This window comes from Cryptomeria japonica, chromosome 6, assembly GCF_030272615.1.
Source record: "Cryptomeria japonica chromosome 6, Sugi_1.0, whole genome shotgun sequence".
Classification (NCBI taxonomy): domain Eukaryota; kingdom Viridiplantae; phylum Streptophyta; class Pinopsida; order Cupressales; family Cupressaceae; genus Cryptomeria; species Cryptomeria japonica.
Genome location: NC_081410.1, coordinates 131,818,056 through 131,828,526, shown reverse-complemented (window position 1 = coordinate 131,828,526; position 10,471 = coordinate 131,818,056).

The window sequence follows — 10,471 nt, the reverse complement described above, 5'->3', positions numbered from 1 at the left end:
AGGACTCCAAAATTATATTTCTTGGGATTCAATGACACTCCAAACTCCTGGCATTTTTAATAAAATTCCTCCAAATGGTTAAAATGATCTTCTTTTATTCTTGAAAAGATAGTGAGATCATCTAGGTAGATTAGGATTATCATGTTTATTATATTTGAAGGCAATATCCATTGCACACTGAAAAGTAGCTTCAACATTTGAGAGACCAAAAGGCATCTTAGCATATGCAAAATCTTCCCACTTCATGGTGAACATTGATTTGTGTTGGTCTTCCTCTTTGACTAATACTTGAATATATCCCAAAAAACCATCAAGCAATGAGAACATATAAAATCATGTAACTATTTGCAAAATATGCTCCATATAGGGCAATAGATAGTGATCTTTCAGAGAGGATCTATTCAAATCTTATAAATCTCCACATTAGTAAATATCCCCATTCTTTTTTCAGATTGGCACTAGGTTAGACACCCATGTTTTGTGCTTAATCAGATACATGATTTGAGAATCTATAATTTCAACTCTTGAGCCATAAGAGACTCAATCTTTGGATTTATTAGCCATTGTTTCTGTCGAGTTGGTTTAGCTCCCTTAGTTAACTCTATGGTGTGTTGGATGACATTATGATTATAAACCTTAAGGTCATCATAACTCTAAGTGAAGCAGTCACCAGTGAGGAGGGACCTCAAAGAGATCAATCTAGACCGGTCAACAGGAGTAAACACAACAGACACACAAAGATATGATGGAGACAATGCAGAACATATTGATTAATTGCATGAAATTTAATTAAATCCAACCAGTAACAACTGGGTTACAACATACTGGCTCACAAGACTGGTAGAATAGGTCACAATCGGGACCTTGAATCGAAAGATCTATCTTCTATGCACAGTCTAGATACTTGATTCTCTGATTGATTCACTCTAAAGAATGATTACAAATATATATATCGATCCAAAGGATCCATTCGACCCAAAAGGGATCAAAACCCGAAGAACAAGACCTAACATGAAAATGAAAAGATTGGCCTCTGCTAAGAGATTCCTCTGAAAAATCCAAAGGATGAAACTTGGATTGTGGGAAAAGGTTGGCCACACACCAAGGAAAATCTAAATCAATGCCCAAGGCTCCGCAACCTTCGGAATGGGATCCGGTAGATCACCAAAATAGGTCTCAGGCAACCAGTAACAAGAAACTATCATGGAAACCGGTAGCGATATCTTGCCAAAAAGTGATCCAAATGCGATGTGGTCTAGAGATGATAAAATCTTCAAGTAGAGTCCAACTCCATAGGATCCGGTGAGCCAAAAATGGGACACATAGAAAGGAAAATTGAAACTGTAAACAAAAAGGAAAATGTTTTTGGTTGATGCAAGATTGCTATGAACCAGGGATGCTCCTGTATCACCAAGCTATCACTCCTTCAATATATTTATCACACCAGGATATTATTTGGTGTATGTCTTTTTTAGAAACTTCCTTCCCAACTTTTAACTTTCTACAATTTTCAACCTCTATGTCAATATAATCTCCTTTGCTAGTAAAAAACTTAAAATATTTTCTAATGTTATTAACCCTCGTGGAATCTTATTACCTTTTAGCTAGATTATTTGATCTTTGTATGCCTCCTCAATTTTAGGTTGCAATTGCTTTACAAATTCTCTATCTTGTTGAATGAAAAGAGTGATATTAGTATCACTCTCAAATATTTTCCAATTCTCATCATTATCAGGAATTGCTTATCTCACAATCACCCACATAAAGTGTTCATTTGTGCTCAAATCTACTACTAGATCAAATCGAGATCCAATCATGGCTAATCGATTTGCTTCAGTATTTTTCCTTCTTGGGACCACTTGAATGTTGAAAAACTTGAAATTTTCAATCAGGTCCTAAACCCTGTGTTGCAAGATCTCATGTGTATACTATTAGCAGTTGAAGCATTCTATACTTCTTTGACAATCAATTCAAAATCTCAAAACACTTTTAGTTGCTTAATTCACATCGTTTCAACAAGGCTAAGCCCTCTTACCAAGCCTTCATACTCTTCTTCATTTTTTGTGCAAGAAAATTGGAAATTAAAGCTCTTATAGTTTGTTCCCATGCTAGGGAAGTTAGAAAAACACTAGCTCCATATCCCTCCTTGCATCCTGCACCATCAATATGTGTAGTCCATAACTTAGAATCGATCGCAATTATTTTCAACAACTTCCCCCTTCTCTTTAGTAATTAGGGGAATAGGTTGGTCTTCATCAAATATCACATAGGTTCTCATTCCAATTGCGTTAAAATTTTCATAAGGGTCGTTGTCTATAAACCGGTTCAACAGTTTCTCTTCTTTTTCACTTCTTTCTCAAATTACATTATCTTCCTCCAGTATTTCAACACAATAAATTTCATATTTGGAAAAAGAGGTATGAGTGGGTTCAAAATTCATCATAGCATCATTTGCAATGTGTTTGGAATGTAGGGGATCTAACAAAATATTTAATTTGGATATGTATTTGGTTCTAAGGATCAAGTGGGACCAATCAAGTAACATGTAACCACCAATTTTTGCAGTGAAGTCTAAGGATAGATAAAGACCAAAGATAGAAGGAACATCGATAATACCTACTTCTTCAGGAGCCGTAATACTTGTACATGAATACAAATTCAAAGGAAGATCCTTAATTATTCCTATGGACTGAACACTTTTTCTATCCAACTGCATAATTTCTCTTTCTAGGGTCTCATAGTTAATAATAAGAGCTTCTACTCTCTATTTCCACATGACTATAGTATTAGCTAGAGAATCAATCATGGAATTTTGTTAGATTCTTTGATTGATTCTCTCAAAAGGAGACTCTTCATCCCTATTCTAATAAATGATAACTATTAGAAGAGCTCAACAAGAAGTGGCTTTGCCTCTAAAAGAAGTTTTGTGCTTTCTCAGGCCACATTTTTCTCTGTGACATTATATACTCTACAACATAATTACCATGTGGAAATTCTCCTTGATGGTTGTTGCAACCATCTTCACTAACAGTCTGAGCATCATCATGAGTAGTTCATCATGCTTTCAACAAAATGCTATCTGTGACTCTCACCACTATTCTATTGCAATGATCGTAAGTACAAAGAGTCGAACCATGTGAGTGATCTAAAACAAAAACCCCAAATCTCTTTACTTATTTTAGGAGATGTGGCAAGCCGGTGGACCTTCATGAATAAACTTCTAGCTTCATTTTGTTTGAACTCATGAGACATCAACACATGGTCACACTTTGGGGATGCTTTTATAACCTAAGCTCCTTCAAAGACATGACACACAATATTGACAAGTGGTGGTTATGCATGCCTTTGAAAGAAATATTGCACCAAGAGATCCCAAAACTTACATCATCTTGCCACATCTCAATGTAGTTTGGAAGCCTCCATCTTTAACCAAACATCTCTAAAATACAAAATGTTTTTAAAATTCAAATGGGGAACAAGGATATAAGAACTGATGCCAAGGTGATAGAAATATTAAAACTCAAACATATTGTAGATGAGTCTACAAATTCCAAATGACATTCACATGCTTTCTTCAGTTGGCACATGCTACCATCCTCTAGTGCATCCAACTAGAACATCTACATAGACAATGAACTAGCATTGTAAGAACTTTGTCACCTCTAACTTCTTATCTACTTGACAATAAATTCTAAAACTATGGAACTTATCTTCCAAATCTTAAGCCATAACTACCAACTAAAGTAGAATGTGGTACCAAAAAACCATGATAGTGCAACCAGGAGCATATACTATCTTTGAGCCACAAACCTTAGAAACCTACTGTAGACACTTTCAAACCTTTGCAAATATTATAGACAATCAAGAACAACTAATATCAATATATAATGATAACATTAAGAGAGATATCCAATATAACTAGACTTTGTCCTTTACTAGTCTTAAATACTCTGACATAACTCAAACTCTATGACATCAATGACAATACCTATGACACCTTTGACATCAAAGACAACACTATGTTCAATAATTGCAAAATAATGTGAAATTAGAAAATAAAGTACTGGCAATCCTGTTGTGGAAAGTTACATAAAAAGTGATGGCCTTACAGAGATCAAGGAAATAGAATGTATTTTGGGACAAAAAGAAGCAATATACTCATGGCACAAAAAGGTGGAGTATGACAATAAATTTGAGTATTTCAAGAAAAATATGAGAGAGATATATCGTTCCTTTTAATTCAAGAGGAAGCATGGGTTCAAGGGGAGAATTGACTCCCTTTGGCAAGAATGGTCTTGAAAATAAGTGCAAAATGTAATAGTGTATGGATCAAATAGGGGGGAGAAAATATTAGAAAAAGGATCTGAGTGACTCTTTTCTATTGATGTCAAAGGGGGAGAGAGAAAGCCAAAATGCTTCAGGGAAAAGAGTTTGAGGAATGTACTTGTGGCCAACTTGCAAATATTGTAAATATGTTTTATGTCGACATGAAGATGTGTCTAATATTAGAATGCATATATAATGTCAACTTGTTCCTATAGACACTAAAAATTGGTCAACGCCTACATCTCCTATTTTGAACCTAATTGTGCGTATAGTCTTTATTATTCGCGCTATCCTTTCTCGCTTCTCCTTTCCCATTTTCTATCAAGCTGATATGATTTTCTTCCCATTTTGATTTTGTCCCAAAATCCATCCCATAATTTTCATTTCATCCCTATTTTGATTCTATGACATCAATTCATCCCAAAACATATCCCAATAAGGTCAATTTGCTCCTGTTTTGATCCTACTTCCTTTTTCCTATTTCCTATCCAAATAGCATCATTTTCTCCCAATTTCAATTTTGTAACATCATTTTGACCTCTTTTCCTATCCCATGGTGTCACATTGGTCCTATTTTAGTCCTTTGACCCGCTTTAACTTGGTTTACCTACTTTTACTGAAAAGGACAGGTTAGTTGACCTCCTATTTACACTATTTGAGATTTATAAACTGAAAAGTAAAGGTTAATTGACCTCCTATTTATGCTCATATGGATATTTTTAAATAATTTATCCTCGTGATATTTTTAAATAATTTATCCTCGTGATATTTTTAAATAATTTTTAATTATAAAATCTTCATAATATCCTCCTAATTTTTGAATTTTGATTTTAAAAACCAATCTTTCTAGGCAATATCTCATTTTAATTTTAAATTTAAAAATGAGATATACACATTTGAAAATAAGCTTTCTTCCATCTCTTACACTATATCTCCATCATCTTCATCTCATCTAACACGATCTCAGTCGTCCTTTCCTCAAAAATATCTTCAATCTCGGTGGTTCACTAAGTCTGAAGTTTTCTATAAATTGAGACCCTTTTCTTCATTCGAATCATCTAGTTTTTAGTGTTGTTACTATGTCAAATCCATTTAGCCTTCAATTTTTATGCATTCTTACTTTGTTGAAATAATTTAAGCTTAGAATCACGTTTTCTAGTATCCTTGATATCATCCTTGCTTTCATTCATTATTGCACTTGCATATTGAGAGCTAAATCAAATTAGAGGAAGAAGGAAGAACAACAAAGCCACATTAAAGAAATGCTATGGTGATATCATTTCATTTCAATTTATGTTTTACATTTCATTTCAGTGTCTTTTTTGGTTATATTAGGAGGTTTTAGCATAATTGTTTAAGGTTTGTGATTTTCTTTGATTGTGTTAATGGTTTATTACCCAATTTTCCTAGTCTACATTTGGTGAACCAAATGTGAATGCACATCTAGTTTGATATTTATTTGAGTTTTTTATTGTCTGCAGGTTTCAAAAAATGTAAATTTTATCTCTCGAGAAATCCGAGATCAGACCTGTGCAATTGGAGCCGAGACCTCACAGTTGGCCTTTTTTCTTGCATAGTTGGAGCCCAAAACTACGCATTGGGGCCAATTTCCTCTGTATTTGACAGTCTTGTTGCGCAATTGACCAATCCTGTTGCGCAGTTTAGGGCAAGTGCAAGGTAATGAGTCACAAATTCGCGGAAGTCCATGCGTTGGAAAACGCGCTCTTATAAACGGGGGCCCGTTTTCAAAAAATGGGGGCCCGTTTGTGCTTCGGGCTCTCGAGCCGAAAGGTAACGAGGGTTCGAAGCTTAAAAAATGGGCCCTCGTTTTGTTCTAAAATGGGGGCCCGCTTTTAAACAAAACGGGGGCCCGCTTTTAAACAAAACGGGGGCTCGTTTTTAAAAACGGGGGCTCGTTTTTAAAAACGGGGGTCCGTTTCTAAAAACGGGCCCCCGTTTTGTTTAAAAGTGGGCCCCCGTTTCTAAATGGCATTTTTCCTTTTTTTTCCACAAGCCGCCCTTGTTTGAAAACGGGGGCCGGTTTTGTGGAAGTTGATTCCACAACCCACCACTTGGCTTGGGATTAGGCCCGGGATAGGCCTGGGATGGCCACACCTGAGACATGGACCTGCAAATTCAAATCTCCATGAATGAAAGCACAAATATGAACTTCAGAAATAGTTTACGTGCCTCTAATCAGAGAATTTTTATACGAAATTAAAACCCATTTCAGATTATACTGTCTAGATTCTAAATATGTAAATTTATTTAAAAATTGATTATTTTAACTATTTTTCATTTAATTTATACTAAATCGGGTCCATAAATTTGAAATATTAACTAATTTTGTTAATTTAATAACTTTTTTATTTTAAAGAATTTTGGAAAAAAAATTATATGTCATCAATCTACACAAAATTCTTTTGTATTTAAAAAAAAAAATCAAAAAATGTTAAGTTAACATCAAATTATGTGGGTCGTACACGTCAAATTTTTAAAAAGATAATTACGGCCATTAAAAAATTAATTAAAAAAAAATATTAGAAAAAAACATACAGAAAAATATGCTCATCAATCTTTAGTGTGTTACAAACCATTTCCCAAAACGGTTTGAGAAAATAATTTTAATTGTGTCAAAAAGTGTGGGTCGTACACATGCATGGTATGGTCCTGAAATAGGGATTTTTAAAACATAGTTTTCAGAACTCCATTTAAAAAGTTATTTTTTATTATGTGGGTATTAAAATAAATTATATATTTAGAAAGTACACTCAGAGGGCTATCTTTTATATTACTAACTTTTTCCAAGATTCAATCTCTAAGTGTTTCAAAATTTAAACTCAAATGAGACAAAATCTGAAAATCAGGGAAAACACTTCCACTTTTTTGCCAAAAAGTGGACTCATCTTCTTGCACTGACCCTTTATTAGGATTGCTAATTTCATTTCTTATTACACACATGCAAGGCTTTCTCTAATCTAGTTTATCACATGCAAAAAAATTATGATTAGGAGTCTTATATGCAAGATTTTGGGAAGATCTAACGTGTGCATGCAAGGTTTTAACCTGATTAGGAGGTCTAACAATAAAATTTATTAATTAAAAGGCTTGAGATGAACCACAAATCTCACATAGAATAAATAGGAGGTCAAATAACCTTTACTTTTCAATTTACAAATCTTAGATAGCATAATTAAGAGGTCAATTAACATTTCCTTTTCAGTTTACAAATCTCACATAGCATAAATAAGAGGCCGATTAACATTTCCTTTTTAGTTTACAAATCTCACATAGCATAAATAGAAGGTCAATTAACCTTTACTTTTCAGTTTACAATTCTCAAATAGCATAAATAGGAGGTCAATTAACCTTTCCTTTTCAGTAAAAGCAGGTAAACCGGTTCAAAGAGGGTAAACCTTTCCTCTTCAGGTTACAACTCTCACATAGCATAAATAGGTCAATTAACATTTCCTTTTTAGCTCACAACTCTCACATAGTTTAAAAAGGAGGTCAATTTGCTTTTCCTTTTCAGTTTACAAATCTCACATAGCATAAATAGGAGGTCGATTAACCTTTCCTTTTCAATTTACAACTCTCACATAACATAAATAGGAGGTCAATTAACCTTTTCTTTTCAATTTACAACTCTCACATATCATAAATAGGACGTCAATTAACCTTTCATTTCAAAACACAATCGTACATAGCTAAAATAGAAAGTTGAATGAATCACAAAGTTTCCATTTCATCTTGCAAGGTTGTAAAAATCAACTCCCATTTAGTCCGATCAAGACATCATTCTGCATTTAGGACCTTGATTTGGTTAAAAGTTATAAAGAATGAATCAAAATGGTTATCTTTAGTGAGAACGTTACCCATGTGCTTTAGCCCAACCTGGGCTTTCAAGACGAACAAGAAGACATTATCTTTGAGTTGAATAGCCTCGCTTGGAAAACAAAAACAAGTTATGTCGAGTATATGTGAACAATGTTTGTCATAGAAGAAGAAAAGGAAAGAGAACAACGTCACATAGATGTCATATGAAGACAACTTGAGCAAGAATGAGAACAACAATGATAATGAGAGAAAGAACGAAATTAAGATTTCCATCCACCTTGTCCACAACCGCGATAGAATTGAGACTTTGTTTTAGTCAATTTTAGTATTTTTTATCCTCAATTTAAGTTTTTTGTCTCATACATTCATCTTTGAAAATGAATCAAAATGACTCTCCCAAGTGAGAATGTGGCCCTAGTCCTTCAACTCAATTTAGGTCTCCATGACAAGCAAGAAGACATCATTTCTGAGTTGAATATCCTTGCTTGGAGAGCAAAAACAAGTTGGGTTGATTATAGACAAACAATCTTTGTCATAAACAAAGAAGAAGAAAGAGCACAATGTCACACAAATGCCTTAAAAAGAGCACTTCAACAACAATGCAAACAGCAATAAGATCCTCAAGTAGTTTCCACACCTCCTCAATAGAATTGATACTATTTTTTATCCATTTCAATCATTTTATGCTCAATTTAATATTTTGTATCATCAATTTGAAAAATTGACTTGAATTGCTTTCTGTTTTGTAGGTGGGAATCAGAGTTGTGCAATTGGAGGCTCTTGTTGTGCAATTGGAGCTTCCTATTGTGCAATTGAAGCTTCCTATTGCACAATTGAAGCATCTTGTAGTGACATTTCACTCTCTGTGTTTCCCAGTTGACTCTCCGTCCCTATGTAATTGATGGGTATAAGTGCATTCCAGATTAGGGTTTTCCAATAGGATTTGTAGAGATTTCAATTTTGTTAAGCATCAGGGTTTTATTTGTTACTAATGACCTGTGCAACTTCCTTGGCATTAATGGGACAAAGAATGAACACAAAACAAACTACAAACTTGTTTGGCATAGGGCGATTATCAAAGACATTATAAAACCCCCAACAAATTATGTTTTTTATTTTTGTATGTGCGTTTTTGTGTTTTGAGCACTTGCTAGTTCTGTAGGGTGGACCCATAGTTGCATCAAATTTTCTCTCCCCTTACCTTTGATATCTTTGGTGAAAGAGAAATGTGACAACGACACCCATTTTTATTTTATTTTAGAAATATTTTGTGGGGATTTCATCACCTCACACAGTGTTTCAAAACTAGAATAGCTTTAGGGATTTCATATGTCTTAGTGATTTCTAAGTGGTATCTCTCTTTGGGTCGTTATATAAAAGGCTTTTGCCAAAAGGTTGTGTTGGCTCTTTTTTATGCTGAACAACAAAATCAACAACCAGTATAATCCACAACCAAATTTTGAAAGGTAGCCAACCTCAACTATGATTTCAAAGGACTAATTGGACCAACTTAACAAGGATATTTAATCCTTCTTCTCTCCAGGCTCTGTAAGGCCTAGGCGGGTTTACCTATGATGCACTTCAAATACAGTCTAAACTCACACACAACATCATCATTAAAGCAAAAATCTCAAACATAGCTCAACAATAAGGAAAGTACTACAAACTAGCTACATTCACATTGACTCTCAACTACATTGGAGCTTGAGATAGGTGGGACATTACCACAAAACATAAAGAAAATATATTAAATTCTGATTTGATTTTTTAAAATGATACAAATGACCTCTAGTTGTGACAGATCAGTGCCTCATCTTGGGCATAGAGTCAATACAAATAACTACAGATGGAAATCCAAGCTACATATCAAATTTATTGAAAAGATTACCATGTATTAATGCCTGACATGAACACATTCTAAATTCATCAAAGGATCACACATAATCCAAACATTAACCCAAATCCCTAATTTCTACTCATAGAATTTAAACCCCTTCTGTAAAGGATGCCTAAGAATAGGAATTACACTCTCACTTTGAGAAGATAAACCCAAACTTCCTTGAAGACTGAATTTATTGAATTTGAAGAAATGTCTGAAGACAATCCACTATACTGTATATATATGCCTTACATATATGTGACCTGAAACTAAGATACAACCTGCAAAATATATCTACTCCATGACAACAAAATAGGAACATCAACCATTACAACCAAGAAAATCAAAATGCATCAAAATGGAACCTGCAATTTTGGATTTCTCCCTTGGAGAAAATCTCTCAAAAACTAGAAACCTTACAATTGAGAA